This window comes from Rhinolophus ferrumequinum, chromosome 3 (assembly GCF_004115265.2).
Source record: "Rhinolophus ferrumequinum isolate MPI-CBG mRhiFer1 chromosome 3, mRhiFer1_v1.p, whole genome shotgun sequence".
Lineage (NCBI taxonomy): Eukaryota > Metazoa > Chordata > Mammalia > Chiroptera > Rhinolophidae > Rhinolophus > Rhinolophus ferrumequinum.
Window position 1 is genome coordinate 10,315,059 of NC_046286.1, and position 22,908 is coordinate 10,337,966.

Consider the following 22,908-nt stretch of genomic DNA (forward strand, 5'->3'; position numbering starts at 1 on the left):
CTCAAAGGACCCAGATATGGATGATGCTTCTCTCAGTCTTGCTCTTGAAATCTGCCTCTCTGCATCCAGTCAATTGCTCAATGTCTGTGACATATGACGCCCTCCCTCTCCGGCCCAGACACACAAGGACAGCAGCCGGGACAGTGAACTCTGTCCGCCTCCTGTTCTGGGGGACCCTCCAGGGTCCTCAGGTTTGCAGAGTCCTCAGTGTCTCATCAAAGGGAGGAAAGGAGCAGGGAACAGCAGCTGCTGGGGGGGTCCCTGTCACTCCACAGTCACCCATCATGGGGCCAAGACCCCTAGGGAGCCGGGGTTTCCAGGGGGTTCCCTCTGGATCAACAGCACCTGTTGCGATTTTTAAAACACGTCTTTGTAACTAAGCTGGGCTTAAACGAAGGCAAAGGTAGATATGGAAGCAGCTGAGCCTGGGCACGAGGGCCTGCCAAGAACCCCAGGGACCATGTCACAGTCTCATCTCTGGGACTGCCAAGAAACAAGACGAGAAATCAGGGTGGCAGGGATAGGATGGACGTAGAGGGAGCATCAATCTCCCCACAATACCTCCAGCCCTGGACTCAACGTCTTTAACAGCTTCCAGCCTTCACTCACTGCCTCACGCTGTCACTCCACAGACACCCTCTGTGGACCAGCAAGGGGATGGATGTGAGACACAGATGATCAATTTTCTTAAATGGCCATCATCATACTTACAGACCATGGTCCAGGGCTGGGCTAAGTGCTTTTCATGAGCTCATCATATTATCTCATTTAATTGGTATAACAACCCCGTGAGGGAAACACTCTTTGTATCCCCGTTTTAGAGGTGACGATATTGAGAGTCAGGAAAGTTAACTTTCCCAAAACCATACAGCCAGTCGAGTAAGACCCTGGGATTCAAATTCAGGCTCATCTGTGTCTGAGGTCCAGCCCTCTAGCCATTAACCGTCGGTGGACCAGCGCCAGGAGTGTTTGATATCCATCGGAGGACATGGACCTAGGAACCAAAAATTATAGTATATGAGGGTTCCCTCAGGTTCATGACTGAGAGTCAACAGCAATAGTCATCCAACCAACATTGATTGAGGGTTTACCACATGCCAGCTGCTGCTTTCGGGTCTGGGGATACAGGAGGGCACAATGAAGTTCCTGCTCTCACAGAGCTTCGAATCTAATGATCCATCCAGGTGCCCAAGCCAGGACCTAAGGTTCACCTTTGATATCTCCTTCTCACTCACAGCTCTCCCGATCTGATCAAAATATAATCTAATCATCACTGAGTCCAGTTGATTTTACCATTTAAGTAGCTCCAGCATCTGCCCCCTGCTCTCCATTGCCCTCCATCACCCCAACCCAAGCCACCATTCGCTCTCTCCTGGACTATTCCAATGGCCTCCTAACTGGTCTATATCCACCCACGCTTGCCATCCTCCAAGCAATTTTCCACCATGCAGTTAAAGTGCACTTTGCAAAATGTAAATCTGGTTCCCCTTCCATTAAGTTACAATCCTTCAATACCTTTCCACTGCTTCTCGCCAGAACACTTCCTAACCGCCTCTGATGCCCTACCAATCTCCCCAGACTTCCCTACGCCGTAACCACCACCATCTCTACCATCACTGTAATCACCCCCCCCAGCCCCACGATCCGCCCACCCTCCTCCACCACCATCCCCACCACGCCTGCAGTCCTCACCATCACAGAAGCACAGGGCTTCATAAAGCTTCCTTCCCACCTGTGTGTCTGAGCCAGGTGCTGTGTGCAGTCGTGGAGGTAGATAGCCCTGTCATCAAAGCTCTGACCATTTGACACACGGACTCAGAAACAATAACTATGGGACCTGCCTGTTCAAATAAAAGCCTTAAGACTGAGCTGGAGTTTCTATCCTTCCCCACCATAGTTGAAGGGAGCATAGCTTTACCTGCCTTAAAGCAGGATGTGTAACAGCCAGGACCATCTGGAAGTGGATATGGACCCTAAGAGAAATCATTGTAGGATTCCCCAACATTTATATTCCAGCAAAGCTTGGGATGCTGACCGGTAAGACTGGCCTTAACGAGAGAACATGAAGAGTGTGTTTAAAGTGGAAAGAGGCAGGCCCATTTCCTTAGAGTTCTTAGGACATTATGTCTAGAACTCTTCCATCTCCCTATTTTAAAGACGAGGAAACAGAAGAGGGTCAGAAAGGAGACCTGCTTGATCAAGCTCATACTGCAAGTCCCTAGGACAGCCAGGCCCTACAGTTGGCTCTGAGACTCTGTCCCTTAGCCCACCTCACTTCCTGAAGAAAAGGGAGTAGAGGGAGAGCCACCCAAGAAGGGTACAGTCTCCTGCTACCAGGGTCCTCATCCCCAGGTTCCAAAGAGGGCAGAATAAGACACTCTTTCTCTGGGCTTCAGTTATCCTCCAAAGCTGAGAGAAAAAACAAAATGGTAGACACAGCCTGCTCCCAGCCAAAGAGATGAAATTATGGGTGACGGGGGAGGAGCCTCTGATCGATGCTGCCTTAGCTGAAAGGACAGTAAAGAAATCCTCCTTAACTCCAGGCCCTAAAGCGTTCAAGGGAAGCAACCTGCCCACTTTGTTGCTTACAACCAACTATTTCAAAGCTGCCTTGGTCCTTAGCTTCCCCTCTGGGTCCCCATCTCCCTCCTCCCCACTCTGAATCTCAGCTCCAGAAGAGATACAGGACACCAGGCAACGCCAGCTGGGTAGGCCAACAGAAATGAAACTCAGACAGGGAAAGAATAATTGCAGTTAGAACTGATTGAACACGTACTGTGAACTTACATCCATAGGAACCCTTCCTCTTCACTGTTTTGAGAACCTTGCGTGCATTGAGGCCTTCTGATGGGGGAAGGTGCAGACCTGGCCTAGCTAAGGTGGGGGTGCTGGTGCGAAGGCATTCCACAGAGACTTACCCCTCCGGTGAACTCCTGAGGGTCTTTGGAAAATCCTATCAACTGCCGTTGTGTGTTGTGATGCCCCTAGACAGCTGCCTACAAAAATGCCCAGACTAAGGGCTGTGCCCAGTGCCGGCTCATCAGTTTACTCCCCAAACCGTAAAAACAAGATTCACGACGCCCAGGAGGTTTGCCGTTTTCCCTCTCTCTTCTCTTCTCTCTCTCATCAATCCAGTTCTTGCCTTTGTTAATTAACGGTAATCTACTGACTGTCCTTGTTCGAAAAACGTGGTGTGCAGATAACTAACACTGAGTCAAGACTTGACAGCCTCCGGGGCTGGCCGAGGCCTCCCTGGGAAGGTGACCCAGGGTGTCCTCCCACAGTACATTAAAGCACGTGTGGGCTGTGGTGTCTGCCCTGTGTCCCGTGAAGCCCCTGATCTGTGGGCCCAGGGATCCAAGCTGGCAAGCAGGCCTTCGTCTCAAAAGTGGCAGGAATTCGAGGCTGCAGCTTCTCTGTAACGAGGAGACTCACACACATCTCAGCTCTTACCCACAGCAGCTGACATGCCCCATGTGAGGGAGGGGCATGAAAGCTCTATATGTGGGCAGCTGCTGGGCCTCCTCAGGAGACGAAAATGAAGATGCTGTGTATACTTTATTTCCTGCCTTGTCCCGAATCCTTTCCTGATGCTAAGAAGCATGCTGTTGAATTAAAGCCCATTGTACCATCTAAATTGGATGTCTCATCCAAACCTGTGACCAGCGTTGATGGCAATGAACTCACTAAATGTCTGAGTTCTCACCCCCATTTTACAGATACGCTAAAGCACAGAGAGGTCAACTAACTTCCCAAGATCACACAGCCAGTAAGCAGCACAGCCAGGTTGGAGCTCCCATCCATACTTCCTCTAAATGGTGGTGGACAGTGTGAGACAGTGGGAAGGACATGGGTCACTTTATCAAGAGCTCTGCTATACAAAGGCGGTTCTGGGACCCACACCCACCTGTAGGAGGACAGCGGAACAATTAGAGGGAAACAGCTTGGTAGCCAGGGAGGTGGAAGTCAGGAAGTAAAACCCCCACCTACAAACCAGATGCAGGGGAAGACTGAGAAAACACTCAAGCTGCTGCTGGGAGAGAAGGCCCTGAAGATGGAGTCTGTTGCTTTAAGAGTGGGCGGGCCTGGAACCAGGGAAAGAGTCCTACATTTGGATCCCAGGCTGGGCTGGCGGGATATAGATGAGGAAGCAGGCCTGGGGGGCGTCTCCAGGTGGAAACAACCAGCTCTGGGCCAGGGGACTGTGGAATAGAGAATTCTGGCTGTGACTTGGGAGTCTGGCTGAGAACCCAGACCGAAAAGCCCTTCCAGGGACACAACGAGATGGGGTTTACATCAGCCCAGAGTGGCACAGGTTGTACTTGCCATTAGGGGCAGGGTGGCAAGGAGAAATCGAGCACTGACCAGATTTCACTCTTCAGACGTGCCAAGGAGGGTTAAATAACGACACTGGGGACCAGCCAGTTGCCTTCACTGTTCGAGCCTGGCCCGAGCCACTCTCACAGGGGCAGCAGGGCTTCTGCCCTCTGATCTCTGTGCCTTCAGTTTCACTCAGTAATCCATCCTCCATACAACCATCAGGCCAATTTCCTTAAAGGCGCATCGGACCCTATCATTCCAGCTTAAGAGCCTTTCAGGCTCCCACCAACTTCCGCACCACGTCACAGTTTCCTAGCCTGGTGTGCAGGGCCCTTCCTGGCTTGGCCCTGCTTTCCTGCGCCACCATGGACCTCCCCTGTCCTTGACCTCACCCTCAGGGCTCCCTATTCAAGGACGTCCTCCAGCAAGACCTTTCCCAGCTGCACGATGTTCTGTGTGCTGTGTACGCCTGCCTTTCTTCATCGCCTCGGTCCTGAATCCTAGAATCAGTGTCCCAAGAGAGCCTTAAAATGCCAATGTCCAGGCCACACCCAGACTAATTAAACCAGACTCCTCTGGGAGTGGGGCCCAGGCATCGATGGTTTTTTAAAGCCCCCCGGGTGATTTCAATGTGTTGCCAGGGCTGAGAACCACGGTTCTCTCTTTAACCAACATGGACCTACTCCCTTGAAGATGCGGCCCAGGTGTCTCGTGTAATCATCAAATATTTACTGAGGCAGCACTATTCTAAGCACTGGATATAAAAATAACAATGATAGCTAATATTTATTGAGAAAGGCCCTATGCCAGGCACTATTCTAAGTGCTCCCGTTCCTGGTTTCACTCATTCAACCAGGAAAGTATCTCCATGGGGTAGGTACTATTATTTCCCCATTTTGCACATTGGGAAACTGAGACACAGAGAGGTGAAGTGACTTCCCCATGGTCACACAGCTGGTGAGCATTGCAGCGGAACTTGCACACAGACGCTGGAGCACGCGAGTCTGCACTTGTAACCCGGTGCCCCATTCCTGTCCTCAGATTGCTCACAGACTGCAAGAGAGAAGCAATAAACAAACAAGGAAATTCCGAGTAGGGGAAGGGATATGGAAAAACAAAACGCTATCTTGAGTGAGCGTGGCAGAGGGGCAGACTTTGGACGGGGTGGTCCTGCCATCCCCAGGAGCAATATCTAAGCTGACACCTGAAGGATGAAAAGGCTCCAGCCAGACATTGGGTGGGGAAATGATGTTGCAAGCAGGGGGCCCAGTGAACAGGATGGTCCAGAGGTGGGAAGAGCGTGATATGCTCTAGGACCTGTAGCAGTTCAGGGGGGTGTGTGAAGAGGGCACAGACAAGGGAAAGAAGCTGACAGGGCCAGTGCCTTGTAGGCCATGTAACTAGGATTTTATCCTGAGAGCTGCAGAGTCTTCAACTAGGCAGGCATAGCGTCCCTGTGATGGTGGGCTAGAGAGGCCTTTGGGGGGGGGCTGCTGCAGCCATTGAGCCAGAGGCACCTGCAGTGAGCTGGAGAGTACTGGCTCCTCCTGGAAGTCCTGCCGCTGCCTCCCCTCCAAATGTCACGATTACTGTGCATTGTAATCGCTGGTTTACTTTTTGGCCTCCCTCGCCATACTGGGAGCACCTGGAGGGCAGGGCCCAGGTCTAATTAGCCCCTGTAACCCAGCAGCTCACCAATTCCAGCTGCCCAGTGAATACCTGCTACCGGCAAGTAAGATGGACAGAGGCATGTCCTGAAATCCTGAAGAATTTTGAATTAGGGAGGGAACTAGAAGTCCCTCTGCCCACCTTCTCCTCCATAGATCTGGGGATCTCATGGATCTTGGCCAGAAGAAGGGGTGTTGCACCATCTGGCCCCTAGCCGAGCCCTTCACCCCACCCTCACGGCTGAGCACGCACCACCTTAGATGGGAAAGCAATGTTAGAACTATAGATAACCTACAGCAGCCAAGCCCCAACCCTTCCTCTCACCCCCCAGCAAGCCCATTAGGCAGGACAGTGGGGTGGGAGGTGGCCAGGGCCCCGAGCTGGCCTGAAATAGCAGAGTCCAGAGATTCCAGGCGGCACCAGACACTTTAAATAGCTCAGGTATTTAGCTGGCGGTGTGAGTACCTGCTGCTGCTCTGGGCTTCTGACAGTGGGGATAGGGCCAGGTCTGACGCTCGTCTTCTTTGGTCCTCCATCTGCTGCCAGGTGGGCCCCAAAGCCATGTGATGCCCACCTCCAGCTGCATCACAGGAGACAGCCAATGGGGAGGGAGGCTCAGAGGCATCACCCAGGTCCCATGGAGAGTTGGTGGCAGAACTGGGCTGGCACTCAGGTTTCCACACTGCCAGTGCAGGGTTTTCTCCATGGCACTTCTCCACCGAACTTCACAGCCCTGCCTGCCCTCGCTGGTCCTTTAGGACCATCTCCCTCTGGCCATGCTAAAGCCTCTCAGAGCCCAGAACACCCAGACCGAGGAGCCAGATGTGTCCTGGGAAGAGGCAGCCGGCCAGGTCCTCCCGGGACGGGGATGGCACTGGCACCTCCTCACCGTCAGAGGCCAGTCTACTTTCACATTTTGCTCTCAGCGTGATGGTTAAGGGGGTGGGTCCAAATCCAGCTGTGTGGTCCTGGGCAAATGATTTCAATTCTCTCTGCCTGTTTCCACACTATGAAATCGAAATGGCAGTGACATCAATAGTCTATGTCCCAATGTCGTTGTGGGGACGGAATGAGTTAACAAGTTAAAATGCTTGGAATAGCTCCTGGCAGATAATTAAGTGCTTCATCAGTACTGATACTCGTGAGAACTTCCCAGGTCAGAGCCAAGGGGCCTGGGTCACTAGGTGAACCTGGGCCATTCACCAACCCATCCTGTGCCTCAGTTTCCCCAGCTCTTAAATGGGGGAGTAGTTCATCCCTATGAGCAGTTTGAGGACAACCATGAAATGCCAAGAACTATGGAAAGAATTCGGAAGTTAAAAAGAACAAGTACCTTACAACTGGGAGGCTGACGGGCAGGTGACCCCACAGCGGATAACAGGCCCCATAAGTCACCCCTGAGCCAACAGCTGCCTGAGTGTTATGGGCCCCAGGGCCCAGGCCACCGTCCTGAACATCGTTCGGAATTTATAGGCTCTTGTCACCGTCCTTCCCAGATCTTTTATTTAGTTGCCTCAGAAGCAAGCCTGGTGTTAATAAAGCCTTTGCTGTCCTTCCAGGAAAATGCAACTGTTATGCAGGGCGTCAGGCGGGAGACCCTGCTCGCTGCGCCATGTGTCGTGCGGGGCAGCCTGCGGGGTCTCTGCTCCCGCGCCCCACATAAGAACGCAGGACATGGTGAGGCCAAAAAGGAACACCCACGGAGCATAGGTAGGGGAGTCACGCCACTATAGTCTCACTGGCAGCTGGGTTGGAGAAACAGGAACCAGGAGCCACACAATTCTCAACCCTCACTGCTCCGCTTGCAGACTCAGCCACCATCTTCTTGCCAGCCTCCATTTTCTGCTAACGCAGCCACGGCAGTTATATTAGTGGCCAATGGCTCACTGGTTACAGCTGACGGCCAACTAGCCACAGCTGATGGACATTTGATCACAGTCGATGGCCATTTACTACCTGAGCCAGCACCTTTCCACGTGGGGCTGAGAACCTAGAAACTGCTTTCTGGGGCTCTGTCCCCACAGCAACCCATTCTGCATTCGGTCCCCACCTGGTGGGAGTAGGGAAGCTGTGTGGCTGGCAGGTGCATCCACCCTACCACGCGCCTCCTCTCCCTGCTGGGGAGGACCTGATAACAACAACTAGATCAAAGAGAGAACCAGAGCCCTGGCAGGGAACCAGCCCTCTGCCCGTGGGACCCAGTGATGACCCAGACCTCATGCCTGTAGGAATTTAAACAGGACTGGGTGGGGCGGGGGTGCCTCCTCCCAGTTCTCAAACAAAGGAAGCCCGGATGGAACCCCATCCCGCTTGCTTTTGTCACTTACAAGTTACGTGACGTGAGCTAACTATCCTGGTCACTCTGAGCTTCAGTTTTCTGACCTTTAAACAGGGATAAAAGTGCCTACTGCATAGGTCACTGGGATAAAGAAATGAGACCTGTTCACATGGAGGGAACTGGGAAAAGATACAAGGGGAGCTGTAGCAGAGTGGCCAGGAGTGTGAGGCATTGGCGTCAGACAGCCCGGGCTCAAGTCCCAGCTCAGCTACTTCCTGACTGGGTGACCCTGAGCAGGTGACTTTACCTCTCTGTGTCTCCGTTTCCTCTTTGGTAAATTTGGATAAGAATGCCCAAATCACGGGTTTTGTGAGGATGAACTAAGGCAGCGTCTCCCAAGCCTGCTGGGACTCAGCAAATGTGGGCATCTGAGAGAAGGATTGTCCCCAGGGGGGTCTAGGACAGGGCAGTAGGAATCAGACACAAGTGGGTTCAAATCCTGGCTCGGCCACGCACTTTCTGTGTGATCTGGGTAGAGTGACCAACTCATCACTATCGGCCTGCAACTTTCTTACTTTTCAAATGGAAAGTCCCACATCCCAGAAATCCCCTCAGTCCCAGGCCAACTGGGACAGTTGGTCACTTTAGACCCAAAGCAAATCCCATTGCTGTTCTGAGCTGGGAACATCACGAGAAGGTGCATGCGAATCACAGCACCAGCCAAGGCCTAAATGATACACACCATGCGCCAGATCCGATAGTTCTCGGTGGGTAGTCACTCACTTCATACTCACGATAACCCCAGGTTAGGCACTGGTGTTAGCCCCACTTTACAGAGGAGGAAACTGAGGCTCAAAGACGAGTGACCTGCCCAAGGTCACACAGCTCATAAGTGGAATCGCTGAGATTTGAACCCAGGCTGTCTGGCTCCTGGGCCTCAATCACTAGATGAACCCTCATGTGGCAAGTGCTCATAAATACTAGCTGTTAATAAGAAAAGCAACCCACACATCACCCCTCAGAGCGATTCTCCCAGTCTGTGTCCAGCAAGGATGTGAGGTGACCTGATGAGTCTGAACTGTAAGAGGAAATGTAAGGGTCCCTTCATCGCCCACTGTACACTTTGGTTGTTAGAGGCCCCCTTTGGAAGGACAGATGGGGGGAACCTGGCCAGGGAGCCTCAGGAGCCCAAAGGCCCACTTCACAGCAGGCCCAGGGAACTGCAGACGAGCAGGGCTGCACCCTCCAGGGCAGCCCCTTGCAGTCCTGGGCTCACTTCCAGGAAGGCAGGCCTAGGGCTACATGCCCAGGCACAGGCCTGTAGTTTACTCTCCTCCCGCCCCTAGTAAGGGACATGCAGATGCAGATGACCCAGAGGATCCCTGCTTCTCTGGAGTCTGCCTCCTCTTCCCCGGGAGTAGGAGCTGGGGACAGTGGAGAGGAGCTGCTGAGCCATGGCAAGCTGTGTAATGCGACCCAGACTGGAGCAGTGACAGGATCTCCTCAGAACGGGGTGGGAGGCAGGGGATAGGAGGAGCCTGGAGAGGAAGAGCCCATCACTGTAATCCAGACTGAACCTTGTACCCTCCACCTCCAAACTTTTCAGACAGCAGTCTTGGGTCTGCAATGGGCAGTGCTCAACAGGGGTCCCCAGTGAGGGACGGGCTGGACACCAAGTATTGCCCCTTCTTCCTCTGATGCCTGCTGGCCTGCTGTGCCCTTGGGAGCCAGGTCCAGCTTGGACCCAAGCAGCTTTGCCTGTGATTGGAGCCGAAACCCAAAGGGCAGGGAAACTGCACAAAGGCAGTGGTGTAAGATCCCATGGAGGTCAGGACAGCAGCCCCCTTCCATGGACGCAGGAAAGGAGGGCAGACAGCCAGAGAGCCACTTAGCCAGGGCTACTACCACCACTGCTCTATGCCCGCCCTTCTGCCCTCACCTGGGGCCAAAACTGCAGGTAGGGGGCCACAGTCAGCTCCTAGGAACATGGTCCCCCACTCCTGGGGCATTTCCAGCTGATATGAGGTCCCCGAAGTCTTTCCCTTGGGCGCCGTCAGACTAGTACAGAAATTACAGGTATGCGAGGACAAGAATGCCTCTCATTACACTGCGAAGCCGTCCCACCTCTGTCCCCACCTTGTCACCCCCACTCCAACTCAGTAATCACACGTGACAGCTTAAATTGCAGATAAGAGTGTAGGCTCAGGAACCGGGATGCTTGGGTTTGAATCCAAGCTCTGCCCTCTAGAAAGCTGTGTGACCTTGAGCAAGCTACTTCACTTCTCTGGTCCTCCATTTTCTCACCTGTAAAATGAAGTAAGAATAGTGCCCACCCCACAGCATTAATGTGGGAATAAAATGAGTACATAAAGCTTACATTACAGCAGTGCCTGGCCCACCATAAGCATTCAACACTCAGAAGCCATTACTCTAATGGTATCATATAATTCAATCCAAGCATGACCTGGTCATTCCATTAGCCTCTCTGAATTCCAGTTTCCCCACCTTTAAATGGAGACAACTCTGGCTTGCCCTACTTCCTCATTGTCATGGGGTCCAAAGTAGATCAACATGGCTGTGAGTCAAGCTTTAAAAACGACCGAACGCTGTATGTACACGGAAGGGATGAAGGTAATGTACGACCTAATAAATATAAGGTAATATAAACATAATACCATGAGACACCCCGATACAGTGTAAGATAATACTCTGCATTAAAAACTGAATTGAGAGAGAGACAAGACAGATGGCGACAGAGGAAGGGAGGCAGAGAAACGCCGAGGGAGGCAGGGACCGCGAGTGAGGGCTAAACTTCAAGAGCAGGGAATCAATGCCATAGAGTAATTTAAAAACCAATATACAGTAAATATCAGCCCAGCGCCACCGAGCAGCAGGACCACGGAGTGGCCCGCCCGAGATAACTCACACCCTGAGCCGGGCCGGCCACCAGCGCCCCGCTGGCGTCCCTGCAACTTGTGATCCATGGCCCTCTTCCTGCCCAGGATTTCTCCTGGAGCCCAGGTACCTACAGCGCCTCCAATTATGTACCACAGCTATGTGGCCCGAGATTTATGGAGCAGGCTGATCACAGAGCCCTGGAAATAAGCTTGGGGCCTGGACTTTTCCCCCGAAAGTAGGGGAATTGGGCTGGGGCTTTGATTCTAGACATCCTGGCTCTGTGCCTGGGGTGGGCTCCCATCGGATTCTATCCCTCCCAGACTCCTGTCCCCTCCCTAAGGTCACACACCCACCCCCATCATCCCCCCATATCTCCCCTTAGACCACTGACCCCAGAATCCATACCTGAACCCCAACTCCCCCAGAGTTCCTGAAACCCCACCCCACAAGCATTCTTTCCACGTCTGGTTTCTCCTCGGCCCAGGTCTGAGGTCATCACTCCCTCTTCTGTGCCCCAGCCCAAGGCCCACTTTCCTGCCCCGGATGCTTTCCCAGCTCCTGCAAACCAAAAGATCCAGCAGGTCCCTCTTCCCATTACCAGGACCAGCCCTGGGGAATGGGTGTTAGGGGGTGAGGGCAGTAATCACTGCCCAGGGGCATGTCTCTTTCTGGCCTTCTCTCCACACAGACCAGGCCGAATCAGAGGCTCCTTTTTTACAGTAAGGTCCCCAATCCAGGTCCTACATTCCTCCCCTGAGAGCCCCCAGCAAGGCCCACCCCCACCCCATCCCAGGACATTCATGACATGTCAAAAGGATCCACATAGCATGTCCTGTGGCCCTGCCACTAACTCCCATGCCCTACCATGTTTCCCCGAAAATAAGACCTAGCCAGGCCATCAGCTCTAATGCGTCTTTTGGAGCAAAAATTAATATAAGATGCGGTCTTATTTTAATATAATATAAGACCAAGTCTTATATTAATTTTTGCTCCAAAAGACGCATTAGAGCTGATAGTCTGGCTAGGTCTATTTTTGGGGGAAACACGGTAGGTACCGTGTGTATAAACACAGCCTGCTTTCCTTGTGCCTGCTGTGTAGACCCAGCCTAGGCATACAGACCTGGAACGTGACATGAACTTCTGCCCACCGAGGCTTCTTTCCTCATCAATCCAATCCAACACGAATAAGGCCTAGGTGGGAGGTTCAGTCCTGAACCCATCAGCCATCTTCACACAAACCCTCCTCCCCCAAGTCCCCCTCACCCCTCAGCTGAATACAGTGTGGTCTTAAGAGATAATGAAAAACCCAGCTGGACCAGGAACTATTTAGTAACCTCTATGCCTCAGTTCTCCCTCATGTATAATGGATATAATCATAGCGTCTGTCTGTCCTGCTCGCCCGGCAGAATAGTCGGGAGGGTCAGATGAAATCATGTGGAGTATTATGAAATACTCTCCAAGTTGCTGTGTGATTTAAGGGGTGGTTGTTTGAAACGAGTATCAATTAAGCTGGTCCACAGCGGTTCCTCTCCAAGCTTAGGAAAACACCACAACTATATCTACTATGAACAATGACAGCTCACACTTTTATAGTGTTCACTACCTCCCCAGCACTGCCCCAAGCACTTTACATAGAGTAATTAATTTAATTCTAACAACTACTATGTGGTGGGTACTATTGTTATTCCCATTTTGCAGATGAGGAAACAGAGGCACAGAGTAACCTGCTCAAGTTCACACAACCAGGAACACAGGACATAGTGTTGAGCCTAGGAATGGGGGCCTGGGGCACACATGTTCCTACACAAGAAGGATGTTGTGTCCATGTATTTTAGTGCCTAAGTGTTCCCAGATAAGGTGCCATGTTTATCTGCTCCATCCTCCTCTTAGACATAAACTTCCCAAGGACGAGGAGTGAGCTTTCCCCCGTCAGATGAAGACTTCTCAAGCATAAGGACCCTGCCTTGCCCACCTATAACCTCTCTGTGCTCTTCCCCTGCCAGCCACTTCATGCCCAGATTTGTGCCCATCTAAAGCCTGGGGAACTGTCCTCTCCCCAGTGTAATGGCCCTGATTTATCACGGGCTTAGAAGCTGTGACTTTGGACCAGGGCTCCAGGATTTATAGCTATTCTAAGGTCTCCCCTCAGTTCCCCTTCTCCCCCGTTCAGCCCCTGTGAAGCAAGTAAATAGGCCTGGAGGAAGATTAAATGGTTCCTTTCGGGCCAGCTGCGCACCAGCTGGGACCACAACCCCCAAACTTCTCTGAATCTCTTCATCCATCAGTTTCTATTTGGGTGACATGGGTGTCAGCTTAGCAGTGGGGTGGGAGAGAAATCTGGGAAAGCAGCTTGAGAGCACGTTTCTGAAGTGGACTTTATCACCACCACAACCACCACCACCACCACCACCACCACCATCATCACCACCATGGTCAGCTTTACATCAAGTAATTAATCACGTGTGACCTTCAGCTGAGTCCCGAGCAAACACACATATGGGAGGGGGCAAAAAAAACAGGCCAGACTGGGAACCCTCAACACCTCCCACCTCCACCAAGACCTGCGGTCCACATGCAGGGTCACAAAAAGTACAGGAGCGATGGAAGGCTGGGTGCACACACGAACTGGACTGGCTGAATCATCTTTGCCCCATCTGGCCTGCTGGTAGCACACAGTAGGTGTTCAAAAACTGCTAGTCGAATGAAACTGAATCAGTGAGGACTGCTGACCAGCCAGTCATGAAAGGGATGGATGAAGGAGCATGGGCTTGATCACAAAAGCCTCAACTATCAGGCTGTCCTGACTTAAAGCTTGAAGAAGGTGGAGGGAGCGCTTTAGTAAAAGGAGGCCTTACTCCCACGACAGGCAGCAAAGTACAGGCCTTCCAGCCTGAAGAGGCAGGGCGGCTGGGCCCGTGAAACCAGTGTGAGCAATGGAGGCCCATTCATGATGAACACACTTTGATCCCTCCCTAACAAGCGTCATGAGAAATGGCCATGAGACGGTCCAATCCACTCCTGCACTCTACCTCAGTGGAAACTGGGCAGAATCAGGGCTGGAACACCCCTAGGGCTGACCTAGGGTGGCGATTCTCAATTGCCTGGAGGTTTGATGTGAATCAAAGCTCCTGAGAGCAGACAGGGACCCAGAAATGATCACTGAACAACCACAGGAGTGCACGTGTCCTGGCAGAGAAGGACAGAGGGCTCCTGAGCCAGTTCCATCACCCAGCCTGTGACTCTCCCAGGACTCAGTTTCTCATCTTTCATGCAGGGACTAAAGGAACCCTCCCTGTCTCCCAGGGCTGCCCTGCAGCAAGTGTCTTGATGGGTGTGAGAGCACTCAGACAGCTTTGCTGTGATGGGAACCTCTGGATATGGTCAGAGGTCTGAATTCTCATCCTGGCTCTGCTACCCACATGGCTGTGCTCAACCTGAGCCTGGTTCCTCACCCAAACAAACAGGAGGGCAAAACTCTGCCCTGGCGAGCTCAGAGGGCCACAGGGACCTAGGACACCACACACAGAAATGCTCTTTGCGAAGTGGCCATTGCTCTGGAAGGGTAGGATGACATGTGCCCATATATTAAAGGGAGAAGCTGAGGCAGTAGACAAAAGAATGTGTGCTACTGCATGTGTGTGTATGTGTACGAGTATATATGTGATAGCATGTGTATGGTGTGTGACTGTGTGTGCACGTATGAATGTATGAGTATGTGTGCATATGTGCAGATGTGTGTTTGTGAATATCGTGGTATACTCGTATATGTGTAAGTATCGTGGTATACTCGTATATGTGTGCATACCCGTGTTTGTACATGTATGTGGGAGTATGTATGTATGTGGTGGGGGTGTTCGTGTGTGTGAGTGTATGTGAGAGTGTGAGCATGTAGACTTATGTATGTATACTTGTGGGTCTGTGTGTGCACATGTGAGAGTGAGTGTGTCGGACCATGTGTACGTGCACATGCCTGCATTGGAGTGAGGGAGGAAGGAGACGTTTCCCTTCCCACTGCAGCCCTGGGATCCTGGTCATTCGAAGCTGGAGCCCCGGAACAGGGTTTGGGGAAGGTTAGTAGTAGTCAGAGGGCATCGAGCAGAGGGAAGCGTCAGGTCAGCGCTATCCGGAAGGAGAGCAGGATGAGAAGGAGGCTGGAGGAGCCTGGACGAGTCCCTTCCAGGACCTGGATGGCTCAGCAGATGTATTTTTACCCAGGCTGGTTCATGGACTTACAAATCCAAGGATCAAGTACCTGAACTGGAAGGGACTTAAGAAAGCACTCAGGCCCTGTTCTATAGGGAAGGACAGCATGGGAGAGGTATTGGCCCGATCACGTGGCAAGTTCCCGGCAGAGCTAAAAGGACAACTCGTTCCAGGTTCCCCTGCACCCCAGCGAGTCCTCCAAGACCAGCCCCCCGTGCCTGGCAGTGTAAAGCACCTCTAACTTTTACCTCCATGACCCCAGGTCACCATCCATTCTCCCTCCCTTCTGCCCAAGCGAACTTATCTGAGTATTATAGTGGCTTCATGGGGGTGGGGGGACATTGGATCCAGAGATCAACCTTGCCCACCTAGGAATTTTCAATACCTCTTTAGAATGACAGGGCCTCCTCTCACGGCCTGGTTGGACATTTCCAGAGGTTTCTGGGAACTCAGAAAATCAAGCATGCCTTCACCTACACTGCCATCATCCCCGGGCCCCCACAGCTCTCTCTCATGGGCTCGGAGGTCCAAGCCAGAACCTGAGCCTAGCTGGCTCCCCAAGCTCCTCCACGTCTTGCAGACTGAGTGCCTATATAGGCCACTCATTCTGGGGCTCCGGGTGAGTCAAGTAACAGCAAGACCCAGTTTACAACTGTTCTGAAGTAGGCACCTACACAGGGGACCATAGTAAACCCCACGCCCTGGCTTATTTAACTAAAGCTGAAGAATAGATCAGGAAGGGTAGCTGGGATGGAAAGTGCTAGCTTTGCAGAAAATGAGCAGGAAGTAAGTCCTAGGGAAGGAGAGATGGGACGACCAAATAGATGTTGCATCCCCGGGAAGTTTTTGAGGGACCTGAGTTAAGGTGAGAGGGAAGCGTGCTCCCTGTGGCCTGGACTGAAGTGGGATCGAGGGCAGATGGTCCGGGAGGGAAATACAGAAGGGAGACGGATTGAGAGAGACTCAGCATTCTGCTTCTCATATTGTGTCTGGGCAGACTGACTGTGGCTTAGCTCCTGCCGGTGGGTGATTTCATATAAGACATGCCAATAATAAATGCATTGAACTCTAAAGAACCCAATTTGGGGATTTTGCAGCCTCTCATGTTTCAGGCCTGCCCGGTTAAAGACAATCCCAAGCAGGCTGATAAATTACAAGAGCTCAGTTTTACTGTTTAATCCAGCTTGACACAGTGTAACACCTAAATCTTGTCTGTATCGTTCCAGTCTGCCCCTCAGGTTGGTCTGCTCCCCATCAGCCTTGGCCCTTGGGGATATTCAAGAAAGGAGGCCCAGATCTGTCCAAATCAAAGATGCCCCAGTCTTCTGTTGCTCGTAAGCAAAGCCACACATAGCCGTGTGTCTCTTCTGCAGGACCCTCATGCCTGCCACACAACATGCAGCTACAAGGCAAGGAAATCACCCAGGGAAAGACAAAGACCAACAGGTCAAGACAGGGGTAGATTGTGTCACTGCGTAAACTTGCTCAGTGCACTTGGACTCAATCGTTTAACAAGCCAGTGACCCAGCACTGGGGTGTCTTTGGTCTGGCCTCTCACCTTTTTCTCTTTGGCCCTAGCCTCGTGTTCTAGGGCAGTGCATCCAACCCTGCCCGCCTGCCCCTCTTGATGAAATAGAGATGCCTGTTCTGGGGATTTGCATCGCGAGCCTGCAAGCTGAAGACCACGCCTCTGCCCCACGCCCACACTCCAGAATGACTCTGTCCTCCTGGCCATCTCCTGGATGCTTCCCGCCTCATTCCTCCACCTCTTTTTCTAATCCCAAGCTGTTAGCCCTAAGCATGCATTCTCAACGGAGGCAACAGCGCCCCCAAGGGGGCAAACATTTGTGCTTAGGAGGGGTGGAAAAGAATCTGTCTCTTTTGGCATATAAAGCACAGATGTACATACAGTACCTACACAGATATACAGTAGGCCTGTATTTAAATTTCAGGGGAGGGTGCAATTATTAAAAAGGATCTGAAAAGACTCACTGGTGAGGGCGATAGTGAATAAAGGTTGAGAAACACTGGCCTGAGGTGCCAAAGCTTCAGGTGCCAAAGCTTCAGGTGCCAAAGCTTCAGGTGCCAAAGCTTCAATGGTGGCCCCCTGATTACAATCGTAAATGCCATATGCATCAGTGTGTTCCTTCCGAGCTGCCTGCCACCAACCTCACCCAACTGTCTAGACCCCATGGCCGTCTTCTGCAGGATCTTCACGTCCCTTTTCTCAGAAGGCACAGTGCCCACCTAGCGGGCCTGTTATCTTACTAGTGAACTCCGGTCCCAGATGAACTGATACATGAAAGCACACCTTTCATGCCTTCACCACTGGGCCATGTCACATTGATGTTTTCATTACTTGGTCTACATTAGGAGAGGGTCACACCTACAACCCTGAATGCTAACAGGTGTGTTTACTGTATGAAGCCCAGGCACACAGGCCGCCCTGCCCTAAGATCAACCTTGGGGAGTGAGCGTTAGCATCCTGATTCATCGGTAAGGAAACCAGGCCTCAGGGGAGGAAAGAGATCTGTCCCCCACCAGGTCACACCCAATTGGGCCCCCTGACTTGTAGTCCAGGCTAGTGCCCACCCCGCTGACCCACCGTCTGTGCTATCCACAAGGGCGGTGCTGACTGTTTGCCGGGAGCTTGTCAACAGGTGGCTGTGAGTGGCCAGGACAGGCCATAGTGCCCATGGGGAAGCCGGGCTCCATGGGCTCTGTGATGCCTCCGCAGTTGCCTCCCCAGCCAGGCCAGGAGGCCAGCAGGGCTTAGAGGGGTGCCGGTCCCTGGTGCCTGCTGTTCCTCACCATGGAGGAGAAGCAATACCAAGGAGTTAAGAGTGTGGGCCTTGAATTCACATGGACATGAAAGGAGAGTGACAACTCAGCCACTTACAAGCTACCTGGCAGGTACCCAACTTCTCTGAACCTCAGTTTTCTCATTGGTAACGTGGAGGTAATAACAGTGGCACTTTCACCGGATGGTGAGAATTCCGTGTGATAACAATGTGTGCCTGACGTATAACAAGCAATCAAGCTGTTTGTTTGAAGGCGCTGGTCCCAATAGCCTAAGAAATTTCATGAAATAGCCATTCCACTTGTTCAGTACCCCACCCCTGAAACTCGCCAAGTTCTCAGTTATCTCTGAGAATTTAAAAGAAAACAAAATCTGCCTTCTATGGACTTCTATGGACTTTTGCTATTCCTGAAATCCTCACCTCCTCCAAGAAGCCCTCCGGATTACCCTCACCCCGAGCAGTCTGGACATGGCTACTCTCCCTGGTCCCTATCTCCAGACCTGACTTCTTCAAAATACCTTTACTTAAACCTTCCCATTATGGTGAGGACTCCCTCTCCACCCCTGTTCCAGTTGGTTCTTTAGTCAGACCCTGCTAAATACACGTGTGGGTCTGAGCCCCTCCCCCTGACTGGGTGTGTTTCTCAATTCCACAGATGGGTCCCAGGTCGAACCACAGGCCTTGCACAGACTCCGGCAGGAGCTGTGTCCACTCTCTTGGCCTGGACCTGAGACCATCCCAGTGAGGCCACTCTTGGGGCAGAAATAGGCAGAGTCAAAGAAGAGAAGGCAGGAGCTGGGTTCCGGGGGATATTTCACACTCAAGCTTCAGACAGAAAAGAGTTGACAGATGACACTTGTAAAACACAAAGCTGGATTATACTTAGCAAATGTTCGGGTGGCTGTAAAATTCCAAAGCAAACAAGAGAGAGGGAGGGAAGCAGGTGCCACAGCCCCAGAGGTAAAATTTGCTTCTGGAACATCAATTCCCAAAGTTTTCTGGAGGGCTTCCTGGAGTCTTTTAATGATCAGCTTATGTGTGATGGCATCATGGCATCTCCATGAAGAGCGGAGGCTGGAGCACTACCTTTCATGTCTCTGAGGGCCCCTCCGTCTCTTCCAACCCTTTCCCTTCTATCCCAACACTCCTCCAGATCTGAACAGGGGTTCAGGGAGCATCAAGACAAATATGAGGCCCAAACACATCTGCACGGTACCCACTATTATTTCCTTTCACCAAATGAAAACACAGAAGCTCCGGGGGTTAACAAAGAGGCGGCAGAGCCAGAATTTGCACCTAGGCCGTCCAAGGTTCAGTTCCACTCCATTATATGACAACTCTATCCCTTCAAATAAGTTGGACCTTAAAACAACAACTGTGCCCAAAGAAAAATCGCAAAACACCCAAATTGTGGTTGCTTTTGTCCAGGGTCCAATTCCACTTGGCTATCTCTGGTTGTTTTTTTGTTCTGTGGCTCTGCTTTCCATCTAGCAGCTTCTCCCATCAGAATGGGAGTGCCCCAATGCCAATAACTGTACTCTTCTCCACCTTAGGACAGAGGACTTTCCCAAGGAAAAGAGACCCTCTACCCCACAGGCTGAAGAGACTCGATAAGCCTGACCCTTGGTCAGAATCCCCGGATCTTTGATCTTACTTCAGAGCTACAGCTGATACAAGAAAGGCAATTCCCACTGTAGTCCCTGCGGGGACTGGGTGGTCAAAAGGCAGCCTGGCTCTCCCCGTGGCCCCACCTACCTCATCTGCATTTCCCACCCCATCCATCCTCCTTCTCTTCAGTCTTGCCTCCTGAGAGCTCCCTGTGCAGTCTATCCTGGGCCACACTCCCCAGCTTCTCAGATTTCTGGGCCTGGGAAAGGAACTGGAACCTCAGAGAAGCTAGGAGCCTGAGCCCCAGTGGCCGGCCAGAGAACACCCAGTGCAGCCCGACAGGAGATGGAGGCAGGAGCCGACCTCCCGGAGAAGCACTGCCAGAGGCTGAAATCAAAATGCCAAGTTTGCTGTTTGTATTCCCCAGGGCCAGGGCAGGAAGATAAGTAATTACATTCCTGGGCAGGAATTAGACCAGAAACTCTAAATCGAGGGCTGGGCAGGGGGCCTGAGCAGAAGCACGTGAGGAGCCTTAAGAGAGAGATGGAACTCCATACTCCCGGCCATAATCAGAAGGGAAAGATGACATTCTAGCATCAGCAGAATGGCCCAGCTGCTGGCACGGTCCACGGAGGCTGCTGGTTCCAAGTGCAGGCCCTCGCAAGCTTCACGTCCTCTCTGCACAACCCTGACCCCCTTCAGCCTCCAAGGTACCCAGGGAACAAATCCCATAGCTGGCTGGCTCCACTGTGCGTGGCTATGTAAGCTCCTCACAGAGGGCAGAGACCAACCAGCCCAGGGCACAACCCCAAGATGTGGGTCCTTAGCTCCCAGTATCCCCACAACGCCCCGCCTCAGCCTCCTCACCATGAGTTCCAAACCAGCCCCCAGCCACATACAACAGCCCACCTAGAACCTCCAGCCCTGGCCCCTGGGAACTGCACAGCTCAGAGACGGGCACAGCTTTGCTCCTCCGGCAGCTGTGGGGGGCCAATTTCCTGAAGCCACCCCCTCCTCCAGCCCCACAAGGCCAATCAGCCCATTGAAGCCATAAAGGACCCCCCCGCCCCCCCACACACACACAGTGTGGCGGGGCAGAGGGTCAGCATGGACAGCCATGCTTTTAACTCCAGCTCAGAGTCCCGGCTCTGATAAGCTCCTTCTCACTGCACGTGTCTGTCTATCTATCTGTGGACATCTCCGCATGCATTTGGCGTTGGCCTGGCTCAGTCCCTCTGCGGCCTCTGCTCATGTTCCCTCCTCTTTCTGTCTCAGGCTTTGGCTTTTCGGGGTTATGTGTCCCTCGAACTCACTGCCTATGTCCTTTGTACTGGAGTGACAGGGAGAGGGCAGGGGACCTCCCTGTATCTGCCCCGGATCTTAGCAGATCAAGGCACTGCTGGTCTCTGAGCTCTTCATTGGCTCTCCCTCCTCCCTGCCCAGGCCAACCTTAGAACCAAGGCAGGGCTGGGTGGGGGACAGACCTACCACCCAGGCATGGCTAATGCCAGTTTCCATATTGCTTTATCATGCCATCCTGATGCCCCAAGCTGTACATACACAATCCCTCTGGTTTCCCTGCCTTCTGCCTGAGGCCAGGATAGGGTCCCTGAGTCTGCCCTACCTTCTTTCCCCAAATTGCAACGATGCCTGCCTTCCTTCCCTCCATCAGCACTGAATCAACCTCTCCGCACAGGCTCTACCCCACCCACCCAGCCCACAGAGCGCAGGGAGCCTGGGCTGCAGACCCAGCCCCCAGCAATAGCTCTGGCCAGGCCTCAGCATGTGGGAGATGCAACAGAGTGGTCTGGCAGCAAAGTTCCCCTGCTGTTTCCACGTTTCCATCTACCTGAGGCTCCCGTTTCTCCCTTCTGCCCTCCAGCCTCTCACAGACCTGCTCTCTCTCCTCCTCGCCAGAGTTTCACCCCCCACTACGGAAAACGAGAAAGAAAAGGAAACCTCCCGCGATACGGATGGGCAAAAAGAGAAGAGCGTGTCCGCAGGAGTGCCCGGGTGAGGGAGTCCTCAAGTGAGAAAGAAAGGGATGCAAAGTTCCCGGTCCCCCCGGTTGCGTTCAGCCCCGCGCAGAGCTCCCGCAGACACCGCGGTCGCCGAGACGTGGCGGCAGCGACTACTCACCTGGGCGAGGCAGCATCTACCCCTGGCTGGGAGGCACCGAGGCCGGCTCCGCGGGGCGCCCGGGCTCCCTGGCTGGGCCACGCATCCTTCCCCGCCCGAGACAGGCGCGAGCTAAGCCCTCGGCTCCTGCGAATAAGGCAGATGGTGGCCTCGGACGTCCACGCGGAGAGAGCCCTGAGCGGCTTATTCAGTTATATCCATGGCATTTAGCAAGAAGAAGGGAGGAAAAAGCACAACTTGTTCTCTTCTCTTCCAGATTAAAAAATCAAAAACACGATGCTCCCACCCTAGGAAGCCGCCGGTAGGATTTTCCAGATTGAAGAACCCCGGGTATTCCCGGGCACCTCGGGCATCTTGGAATGTGGGGTGTCTTCAAGTTCAGACGAGACAGCCAGGGTGTGTGTATGTGTGTGTGTGTGTGTGTGTGTGTGTGCAAGAGCTTGCCAGGCACTCACACCCACACGCACACAAACACACTCCCCCGCGCTCCCCGCGTGCACACTGCCCCCCGCGCGCTCACACGCGCCCCCGGTCACATACACACACACGCACAGCGATCACACGCGCAGATCAGGGAGGGAGCCGACGGGCTGCAGAGGCAGCAGCGGAGCCCAGCGGCCGTGCGCACAGTCCGCGCCGAGCTCTCCGGTGTCGTTGCCCCCAGTGGCGGCCGGCGGAGCTGCAGCGGCAGGGAGCCAGCCTCCGCGCCCGCCGCCCCGCGCACCCTGTTCCGCGCGGACCACACTGCCGCGGAAACCCGACCGATCTCAGGCCCCGCGGGGGTGGCGTGGCGCGGGGACCGCGAGGCAGCGGGCTGGCCAGCCGGACCAGCACTGAGGGGCGGAAATGGGCCGGGGCCCCGGTAGCCCGGGAGGGAGGCTGGCGGGCCGAGAGCCCCGGGAGCCGGGAAAAAGGTCCCGGCGGCCCGGCAGCCTAGCGGGCTCGAGCAGCCCCTACGCAAGGAGAGACAGGCTGCCGGAGCTGTGCAGCTGC

At 53.2% G+C, this 22,908-nt stretch overlaps 1 protein-coding gene across 1 annotated transcript in view; it reads right to left on the reverse strand.

Annotated features, from left to right (window-relative positions):
- The window catches only part of LRFN2 (leucine rich repeat and fibronectin type III domain containing 2), a 188,274-nt gene extending 165,924 nt beyond the window's left edge, over nucleotides 1-22,350 (reverse strand). Inside the window, exon 1 of the mRNA XM_033094541.1 lies at nucleotides 21,916-22,350. The gene's annotated coding sequence lies outside the window, so the exon portion shown is untranslated. The remainder of the gene's footprint in view (nucleotides 1-21,915) is intronic.
- Nucleotides 22,351-22,908: the final 558 nt, after the last annotated feature.